Genomic DNA, 12,012 nt, shown 5'->3' with positions numbered 1-12,012 from the left:
TACATATTGTATATTTATAATAATTTTAGGTGTCTTGCATAGCAAAGACAATTTGAATTGCTATCTGTAAGGATAAAAACAACTAAGAACATTTTGAAAAATAAATTGAATGTTACAGATGGATTATCCCATTTATCATGTCAGTCTCTATCAACAATTACATTAAATTTTATAAGAAGTAATAAATACTGAAATCAGTATTCTCTGTTGAAATAGCCCTATGCTTTATATTTTTTATAGTGCTCCATTGATTTAAAAAAATCACCTACTGGCAATATTGAACTCTTGCACTGAAGAAGGGTTGTATACATGCAATGAGATTGAGTTATGATATATAAGCCAGAATAATGGAGGAAAAAAACCCTTGTTATTAATGTAGGTTCTTTTTAATTTTTTTTTAGCATTTATTTATTTTTGAGAGACAGAGAGAGGCAGAGCACGAGCATGGGAGGGAGTGTGAGAGAGATACAGAATCTGAAGCAGGCTCCAGGCTCTGAGCTGTCAGCACAGAGCCAGACGCGGGGCTCGAACTCACAAACGTGAGATCATGACCTGAGCCAAAGTCTGACACGCAACCGACTGAGCCACCCAGGTGCCCCTTAATGTAGGTTTCTAAAACATGCTTAATGTAACAATTTGTAAATACGACTTTAAAAATTAGCTAAATAATATTAGACTCATTTTTAGGCCATCTCAAAATTTCTTAACTGTAATAAGTAAACACCTATTTATTGAATAGTGCGTATTCAAAACTAACATTTGAATGCATAAGCAATATAATTCATAGGACATAAATGGTTAAAACTGTAGCTATACAATTCATTCGCTGCTTTTATCTGAAGGAGTGGGACTCCTGGTGTTGTCTTCTTATAAACATACTAATGGCAGATCATCTGGAAAAAAATACCTCTAGCAGAAAAATGCTAATCTAGACTGCTTATAGCAGATAGGATTACTTATGGTGAAAATAGTTGGAATCTATTGTTTATGGTGGATAACTCACTAAAAAAAAAGTTGCACAATTTATGTAAATGTTTAAGATGGAGAAGTTTTATAACCTAAGTGGCTCCTTCATGTAAATGAGGTGACTCCACATCTCTCTAAAAAATCACAGGGTAAAAATCTTATACTGTGCCTAATGCATCTAATGTGAAAGAAAATAATCTGGAGTGCCAACCTGAACATCCTGAACATCTCTCTGCCTCTTGATTTAATTATCAGTAAATTGATAAGAGCTCTGGTTCTTGACAGGTTTCATTATTGTTTGTATTATCCTACTTTGCTCTCAGGCACTTACTGTGTAACTTGGGTTGAAAAGGACAACATACACGTGCAACATTAATATACCACTGTCTGAATATATTTGGTCTGCTCAAAATTTCATTTGTTTAAACTCCAAATAGTTTTAAATTTTTGTTTTAACTTAATATCTTATGTAAAGTAGCCAACATAGCATTATGGGTAAATTGAAGATTGTGGACAGGATGTATTCAAATCAGCGTTTATCACTTAAAGGTAATGCATCTACTCTCGCTTTACTTTTCATTTTGGTGAAATGGATATATTATCAGGACTTCATATATATGTCCTATTATTTTTATAGCATATCACAGATAAAGCTTATAAAATAATGTTATAAATGGAAGATATTATTCCATTTAAATTTCATTGTTATCTAAGAATTTTATTTCTCCAGAATACCCTGAAATTATTGCTTTTAGACATGTATTAAATATTTCATGAACATTGGACAAGAAATTTTACTGAACAAAACATATTTGCGTATATATTTATGTGTATTATTCAAATTTTTATAAAATTAATTTCTCATCAATTTTCATGTGATATACTGACAAATTCAAATATATGAGTTTGTTTTTTTTCTTTATATCTGCATTTTTATTTGTATGTCCTACTGTACTCAGATCATAGTATGCAAGGAGTCATGTTTTCCTTCTACAGTATAGATTTGTTTCTGAGAAGCTGATGCCCATCCAAGAAATACATTTTCCAGAAATTTTCACATTTAAGAGGAGCTCTGTAACTAATTATTACTAATGGAAAGGAGGCAAAATAACACATATCCCTTTAGACCATAGTAGTAAAGATGTAGTTTTTTCTATTGTCTTTGGCAATGAGCTGACCAGAAGCAGAGCTCTCCAGGGCTCTCTCATATCAGAAATACAAAATGGGAGAAACCTGGTACCCTGAATCACAGCATTAAATAACACTCACCAAACCCTTGCAATGAAACATTGCACATAGTGATAATTAATTTCAACTCTGTTACTCTGTGATGTTATGTCTATTTTTATTCTGATAATCAGCCTCTGAGATTTGCCGGGTTACCTTTTATAGTGTTAGCCTGATGGCAGCGGTTCATATTGAAACTATGTGAGAGTGAAACAGTACTCTTTGTCTCTTCTAGTTAGATTTGTATTTGTTGTGGTAGCCATGAATATGCATCTTATAATTGGGATTGGATATTGAGAATACTTGATAAAGGTATTCTGAATGTAAGGCCAGGTAAATCAAAGGCACACAGGGAATAACTTGGACCATTGGAGTGACTTATCTTTGCTTTATTTACCAAGAATGTCAAGCCAACAGAGACCTTTCCCACAGATCCAGCCTTACCACTAATATACCAAGTTTTATATATTCTTCTATTTTTTTCCCAGGAACATCTAATCTCAATAAGCTTTATGTCTAATCATATTCAAGGTTTAGCCCTCTCAAATCATAAATGGTATGAAGACCAATGAGTCATCATAACAATATCTCTTCTGTTCACATCTAGCATTTTGCTAGAGACATTTAGCCATAAAGAGATCAGATTCTTTGTGTTAATCCCAGATCTGCAATTAACTAGTATATCCACAGCATGAAAAGTGTCAGCCATAGATAAAGACTGACTGAAAGAGAAGCTACAAACATCATTTGGATAATCAATGTTTACTTACCTAAAAGATACAAAAGAAAGTGAATGCATTCACCATTTGGAGCATGAAGTTGAGTAATATTCTGTAAGAGAGGTAAAACCAGTGGTAAACCAACAATCATGGATGATAGCTTCCTCATTAATGAAGGTCATATTTAAACATTTGCAGTAATAACTGTCTACTTCCATGTCAGGACTGTTGGAACAGTACAGCATGAAACTCTTGTAGGGATACCTGCAGAAGTCCGCTAAAGAACCCATGAGAATGTCTCATGGCATGCAAGCAGGCATTCAGAAGCTAAGAGGAATCAAAAATTACCCTAGCGTGGTAGAAAACCTTAGGTCCTTTCCTTCCATCGCTCTCCCCTAACTATTTCTGTAAATGAAGAAATTTTAGTGAGGGAAGAAGACAGGAAGGATGGAGTGAAGGATTAATGGAGCATGTGGTGAGTAAGAGAGGAGGTCCTGTAAGAAGAATGACAGAACAGACTTCAACTCAACCCACCCTGCTGGTCTTCAGAATTCTCCAGAAGGGCTGAAACTGCTAATGGTGGTGGTGAGGGATGGGGGTCATTGAAATGGACTGCAGATTAATATTCTGATTTTGAGTTTTAATATTCAGTTTTAGAAATTAAAATGAGACTGTTCATACCTGAAAGTGTTTAAAATCTTTACATGTTCTGTTCCAAATGTCTACCGTGTTCATAATAGGAGGATGTGTCAATAAAGGGAAAGGCTATAATATGAATGCACATTAGAATCATTTCCTATTTGAAAAGAAAATTATGTTCTATTTTTGATCTATCAAGAATATCTCATTAAACCAGTAAAAATATATTTTTCTTTATGTACATTATCTGATAATGTCATTTGTCCATATATCTACTGGAGTTCTTCATGAATGAAATACAAAACAATCCATTAATTCTTTATTAGTAATTAAAATAGTTTAGACAGTGTAGAAATATAGAAATACGTATGATATCTGTTATATTTTTAAAAGCTCACTATTTTAAGGAAATGCGACAAAATAAAATTGTTCATCTATATGTATGGTAACATGTAAAAGCTAAAATACCAGTTTTACTAGGTTTGTGTAAGAATGTGGAGACTCTTCATTATTTTAAAAGATTTACAGTTTCTATTCTATTTTTAATAAAATTGCTTGAATTAGCTAAAAATTAAAGGTGCTTGACTTTTAAAAGAGAAGAATTATATAGTACTATAAAATATCTAACTGAATCTAAAATTGCTTCACTTCACATTTCTTGAAGGACAATTTAAATATTAAAAGTCACATTGCTAAAACTTGAATTTGATACTTTTATATACTTGAAATTTTGCGATTCCTCATAGAATATATATTTGACAGATTTTCTACAAGAAAAAGAAAAAAAATAACAGATTTAAGGTACTACTTGGACAGAACTGTCCATATGATCCCAACATGTTTTGACATCCCTTAGTTTAGCTCAGTGTTTCTGAATGACATTAGGTACTTAGAAATCAGTACAAATGGGGTGAAAAATCATTACTCTCTAAGAGTGCCTTGTCCATACAAACTAAAAGCATCTATTATAAGGAAATATTTGACTTGTGCAGATAAAACCAGTGAAATATAGTTCATTGATACATGGAAGATGTTTTCAGAAGTCCATGATCATAACTATTTTGTGCATTCATACATATTTTTATATTTATATTGCATATATTATACATATTTATATTATCTTGTAAAATATCCTAATGCTGGCCAAAGCATTTTGTTACAAGTTTCCATATTATATTTAATGGTACGTTCTTATTCTTAAAAATTGATTCATTTGAATATTGCCATCTAAATAGTGCCTGAGGGCATCGAGAAAGAAATGAATTACATAGGTCCATTTTGTTTCTGGAAGTGGACCAGAAATTTCTGAATAAAATTAATAGGCTACAAAGTCTTATGGACTGCTAAGTTTTTTTCTTAAATGCTGAAACTCTCTATCTGGTTTCACACATTTTTTATGTTAGAATTATTCTTTAGGCCTACAAAAAATACTGGTGTTTCACTGGCCAGCTCAATTCAGTGTGATTACCATTTCTAGATATTTTAAAATATTGATATATATTGCCTTTCTTTCAAAAAGTCAGTAGAATTATGTTTTTTATCATGCTCTCATCATAAAATTATCTTGATTATCTATGAATTTAACCAAAATAACTTAACTCAGATATTTACCATTTCTCCAAACTGATGTATAATTATTATCCTCTGTCATGTTTTTTAAAAATGTATTTCAGTCACATAAATGTAAACATTATTTAATTTCACTTTTACCAGGAAATCTTGCAAAGATAGACTTGTTATGATATGCAGATTATGACGTCGTGATTCTTCACTTCACCAAATTCATGTATCCTACTTGTTATTATTTTAAATGCTGAACCAAATTATTTAATTATTACAGCATACAGGATATCTGTGTGTCATGAAGCATTTCTCTGGGTGACATTATCAAATGGGAATTCTTCACCATGGTTTATTTGTAAGTACCAGGGAACCAAAAGGAAAATTAAAAGGCCTACTTTTCAACGAGTACAGAGCAAGTTTGAAGATGATAATCGCGTGCCAAATGATGCCTAAAATATTATTTTCTTGCAGAATATACTTTGAATATTCCAAGGAAAATGATAACATACAATAATGTTCATGGTCTGTGCCTTAGAAAAGCCATCACGGAGAAAGTAGCATTCATGAAGAATGGAAGTCGGGAGAGAAAAGAATTTCACTTAAAAAAAAAAATACACTCCCTGTGGAAATGAGAGATTGTTTGAAAGAGCAGCACTCATTACAGGAACTGCCGTTAGTTTCATGTTATTAGAGTTTAGTATGACAATAGAGGGGTGAGTATGGCAGACAGAGATGAAGCATGCATTTTGAGGGTTATGGAGTAAATCTTCATTTTTTAAAACCGTTAGCAAATAGACTGAACCTTAGTTTGAGGTGCAAACTGTGGTGTACCTAATTTACGATTTTTAAAAGTTTTCCTTTGTCTCATATCCCTTGGGGAGGGTTCCTGACCAAATGGTCAAACTAAAATTCTCAACCCCAGTTGGAGAGGTCAACTGTCAGGAATAGTCTAAAACTGAAAGCTGACATAAAGCAGAAGCTATTTCTGTTGAAACTTGTTTTGTAGTGTCCTTATGTAGCACTAAATAAAATCGGCACTAAATGTTCCAACTGCCTTTGCTAATGTGATCACTTATGTTAGAATCTTCTCTCTGATTATTGCCCATTTTAGCTTATTAAATGTACATTCAAACAGTGTACTTCCTTTTGAGGATAGACGTTTCTGTATCAGTCCTGTGTCCTGCTTTTACACTTTATTTTCCATATTTTAAGTTTCTGATCTGATTTTATAAGGAAGTAGGCACATCAGAGGGCTTTTATATTTCAGTGCAAACATTTGTTACATCTGAAAGTTCTTCACTATTTCATTATTATTAAATCTCTATATTGATATACACATATTGTTATTTTCGAAACATTGTACGGTCTGTTTCATGAAATGAGCTACAACTGGAGCCGGATAAATTGATTTAATTCCTCTATATCGACCCAGGAATCTGTAATTGTATCAAGCCCTTCAACTGATTCTGTTTCATGAGCTCTTTCGCTGACCACACTTTAAGAAATCTGTGAATCATAGGTAATGATGTCTTAGAAGGTAAAAAGATGTAGGTTCTTTGTTGTTGTTGTTTTGTTGTTTTTTAGAAATCGTCATATATAAGACTAGCTAATAATTAAACACTACAAGTAAAGAAAATAATTCTCTATAAGACAATAGATTTTACATTTGGTAATTTATAAGGTACAAATTAATGTATTTTTTAAGTCATAAATAGGTCTTCTGCACTGCTCTGGGTGACAATACATATTTATGACTGAATAATGGTTGTATAAATGTGTTTGTGCTGAGGGAAAAATTGAAAATAATTAGCTTTAATTAGAAGTTGATTTAGGTAGGAGAATGCCAGTTTAGGCCATGAATGGTTCCATGGTTGTTGCTGTCCTTGATATTTTTGAACTTCTGAAACTCTCAGATGGGGCTCTAATAACTATGTATTGACATGCTTATTATCAGCATTGCTATTTTAGATGACATGATAGCTATGATAAGATGAACTGTAATCCCAGAAACATGGATTAACTCTATGTTTTCTGTCTTCAAAAGTTAACTGTATTCATTATATTAAAATGCCACACAAATGGAGATTTGTCATGTAATTGCAGGGAAACTGTAAGATACAAATCACTATTTTAAACCAAGAATTGACTTGTTTTACGGTTTAAGACATTTCTGACTGTCTCCTCGTGCTTTCTCACATCATTAACTTCATTTTTCCTCCAGGGAGTTTTGTCTCCATCAGGGTTTAGCCAGAAAAACGGACACAGCTTTATATTTTTATAGGAGAGAAAATGTACTGCAGGGACGTGGTGACACGGGTCGTGGAAAAGCGGAGACCACATTAAGAGTAGCAAAAGCTATCCCAGGGTGTTGAACAAAGTATAGATGGCACTCCTGGAGGCCAGGCCTGTGTCCCTGGGGGTGAAGGAACCATGGGGCATTCTTCTTCAGGGCTAGACCCTGGAGAGATGCTGCCTGAGGCAGAGAGGAGCAGTGAGAAAAACCCTGACTTGGCCTAGTTTCCTCCCTCTAGTGTTGCTCAAATGCCTTTGTTGAAAGTAACCAGACAATATCTGAACCAGGAGAGCAGCTACACTGAGTTACAGAGCAGAACAAGGAGCACAAGGCTTGGACCCGAGGACAAAGACCCAGGATGTGCACAATGTTTCATTGCACAGACTTTCCTTCTGCATAGGCACCTCATTCTGCTCAGACTTCTTTGTGAAAAAATAAAAATAAAAAAAAAGCACCAGGTTTGGAGTGACATAAAAGTACAGTTTGATCAGCTTGCAGAGAGTATTTTTCTAAGAATTTAAAAATGAATAACATATGAGCTGAATAATCAGTGCTATTTTCCCTTAGTGAAATGATGGTGAGAAGTGTCATTAGATTACTTAAATACAGAAGCTCAGGTGATCTAATTATACTTACAAGATATTTTTGTTCTATTGTCCAAAGATAATAAGTACAAGGGCATGATAGGTCTTTTTAAAGCCATTCAAAGAAGTTAAGAAATAGATCTAAAGTTTTCTTCAGTTCTCTTTGGTATTCCCGTGTAAAAGTTGAAGCTGGGCACTAAAGTGGTAAGACTATATTTTATTCAATAACTTCAATAAAGAAGAAGGTCCAGCATGATAGAAACGCATTTTGCCCAAACAAAAATTGAGAGACTTGAAAGGCTGAGGTGTGCTAAGGGGAAGGCACTGATGGCTGTTAAAAGGGTTGACTAGACCTTCTAGGTTTGTTAGTTGGCGCTTTACTTGAAGGGGAAACAGACTCCTCCTGTCTTTATGACAGGAGGCAGTGGTGTAAGTTAGAGCAAGGCACCCATCAATTTAGGTCCTTATCCTCCACAGGGACTGGCAGGGAGAGGGAGAGTCATCTCCCTGAATGTTTACATTTCAAAGAGACAGCTCTCAAGTACTTGCAGAAACAGTATTCAGTGGTAGATTTACTTCTCTAAGGACACAGAAAGGATTTAAAATTACAACCTTTTTAGCTAACTGCCCTACAGAGGGGTTCAGGAGCCTATCTGTCTATCATCAGGTTTTGGCTGGAACAAACAATCAATTCTCCTGGCATTTTAAGGGGAGCTGAGGTCATTCTAGGGAAATGGCTTTACACTGCTAGAAGCCATGATGGTTTGGCCAGGTCTCTTGAGGCAGTGGTTTGGAAGACGTTGTTATGTGCTGAGAATTCTGCAGTTCTCCTAGTTCTTTGAAAATCATACCTCTGTGATTTAAAAATGGTTTAAAATTATTCTATAAATCATCTGCCTCTACACCTTTATCCAGAATTTTTGGCTAATCTCTATTATGGTATTTACTAGATTGCTTTGTAATATGTATTTGGAATATCAGAATCTCCAACTGCAGAGTAAGCACTAAGAGGGCAGAATCTATATTTCATTCACTTTTTTAATCTTTGTGTTTAGCAAGGAAGCAAGTATAAATAATAAAATTTAAACTGTATTAAACTTTATTGCATGCATTAAGCACTCTGGTAAGTGTTGATGGTGCCTTATTTTATTTAATCTTTGCAGTGTCCTTATTCGAGAAGGGCCTGCAGGTCCTTATTAGTCAAGGATATTTGGCATTGGAAAATAGAAAATCAAAGTGAATCCACTTAAAATTGAAAGCAACATTTCATATTTAATGTTAAAATTACATTGGGTATTTAGCTTGAAAAAAGTAATAAGTGCAATGAAAGTATGTTTATTTGCCTTTCATTTAATGAAATATAGGTTGTAACTGCCACTGTAGGCTAATTCCTAACAGAATATTGTTTGGCACAATTTTTGTGAGAAAGACATGACAGTAAAAAAAAAATGGCATTCATTACTTCTCGCTTCACTTTAATGGCATAATTATGAGAAACAGTATTCTTGTAAACAAATATTTGAGGGCTTTATCAAGTATGACAAAGGCCATTTTTGAAGCATACATACTTGTATATTTTATAACCTTCTCTGGTAGACTTTCTCTTCTTTATTGTTAGTTGTCTAACTGTCAGCCCTTCATTTTCACTTTATTGTTACTATTTTTCTAAGCATAATCTCATCAGAATTAATACATCATAAATTCCTACGTCTTTGACTATTTTTCTTAATACCCCTTTAGTATTGATTAATGTTATATTTATATTTTTAAAAGATATTTTTGAATCTTGTAATCAAGTTAAGAGTCTATTAGCTAAGTTAATCATATATTCCAGTTTGACTGGGAGTTTCTTGGTTTGTGTTTGGGAATACTTATTAATGAAATACCTTTTATGTCAAAAGTATTGTGATTTGGATCATCAGTTATATACTTAACTTAATAATAGGTAAGTATTTCATAGGTGTCCTCCCCTGAGAGGACACTTATGAAACCCGATCATGGTTCTAAGTGGTCACATAAGTAGACTTCTCCTAACACAACAACACTGCAAGGTAAGTGCTGTTGGCATTTCCATTCTACAGCTAAGGATACCGAGGCACAGTTGACTTGGATTTCTTGCCTGATAACAGAGTTAATAGGTATTTTGGCTATTATCTAAACCTAAGTGGTACAGCACCGGGGCTTATGCTCTTAACCAAATTCACAATATACCGCTCCCTTTGCCCAAGAAGACATTTTATTGGGGTGCCTGGTTCGTTCAGTCTGTTAAGTGTCTGACTTTTGATTTCAGCTTAGATGATGATCTTGCAGTGCAAAGCCTGTTTGGGATTTTCTCTCTGACCCTGCCCCACTGTTTCACGCATGCGTGCATGCACTCTCTCTCTCTCTCTCTCTCTCTCTCTCAAAATAAATAAGTAAATTAATTAATTAATTAATTAAATATTTTTAAAAAGACATTTTTTGAATTCATTGTTTTTCTATAAAATTATAATGTATAAAGAAAACTATATCATTATTATTATTAATTTTAAAACAGAGTGTAAGAGAAGCTAAATCTCTTGCCCACATTTAGCGGGTGAACAGAATAGAAAATCCAGAAATAAATTTACAGTTATATGGTGAATTAATCTTGGACAAAGCAGGAAAGAATATCCAATGGGAAAAAGTCTGTTCAACAAATGGTGTTGGGAAAATTGACAGCACTATACAGAAGAATGAAATTGGACCATTTTCTGACACCACACACAAAAATAAATTAAAAATGAATTAAAAATTTAAATGTGAGTCAGGAAACCATCAAAGTCCTAAACGAGAATATAGGCAATTACTTCTTTGACATTAGCCATAGCAATTTCTTTCTACATATGTCTCCTGAGGCAAGGGAAACAAAACCAAGAATAAACTATTGGGAGTATCTCAAAATAAAAAACTTCTGCCTAGCAAAGGAAACAATAGAAAATACTAAAAGTCAGCCTACGGAATGGGAGAAGATATTTTCAAATGATATATCCAATAAAGGGTAAGTATCCAAAAAATATAAAGAATTTATACAACTCAAGACCAAAAAACCCAAATAATCCAATTAAAAATAGGAAGAAGAGATGAACAGACATTTATCCAAAGAAGACATCCTGATTGCCAATAGATACATGAAAAGATGCTCATCATCACTCAGCATCAGGGAAACACAAATCAAAACCACAATGAGGTATCACCTTACACCTGTCAGAATGACTAAAATTAACAACACAAGAAACAACAGGTGTTGGCGATGATGTGGAGAAAAGGAACCCTCCTGCACTATTGGTGGTAATACAAACTGGTACAGCCGTGGTGGAAAACAGTATGGAGGGTCCTCCAAAATAAAAACTGAAACTACCTTATAATCCACCAATCACACTACTGGATATTTACCCAAAGAATACAAGAAATTCAAAGGGATACATGCACTCTTATGTTTATAGCAGCATTATTTACAATAGTTAATATATGGAAGCAGCCCAAGTGTCCACTGATTGATGAATGAATAAAGAAGATGTGATATACATACACAATGGAATATTATTCATCCATAAAATGAAATCCTGCCATTTGCAACAACATGATTGGAGCTAGAGTATAATGCTTAGTGAAATAAGTCAGTCAGAGAAAGGCAAATACCATATGATTTCACTCATATGTGGAATTTAAGAAACAAAAATGAGGAAAGGGAACAAAATGAGACAGAGGAAAAGAGAGAGAAATAGAGAGAAATCAAGAAACAGACTCTTAATTACAGAAAACAAATGGATGCTCAACAGAGGGAAGGTGGAGGGGGATGGGTGAAATAGGTGATGGGGATTAAGAGTACACTTATAATGATGAATACCCAGTAATGTATAGAGTTGTTGAATCTCTACATTGTTCACCCGAAGCTAATATAACCCTCTATGTTAACTGACTGGAATTAAAAACTTAAAAAAAAATGCGTGGTCATCAATTGGGAATGGTTTCTATAATAAATTTCAAACTGTGTCAATAC

Source organism: Felis catus, chromosome C1 (genome assembly GCF_018350175.1).
Source record: "Felis catus isolate Fca126 chromosome C1, F.catus_Fca126_mat1.0, whole genome shotgun sequence".
NCBI lineage: Eukaryota > Metazoa > Chordata > Mammalia > Carnivora > Felidae > Felis > Felis catus.
Note: the sequence above shows the minus strand (reverse complement) of the source record.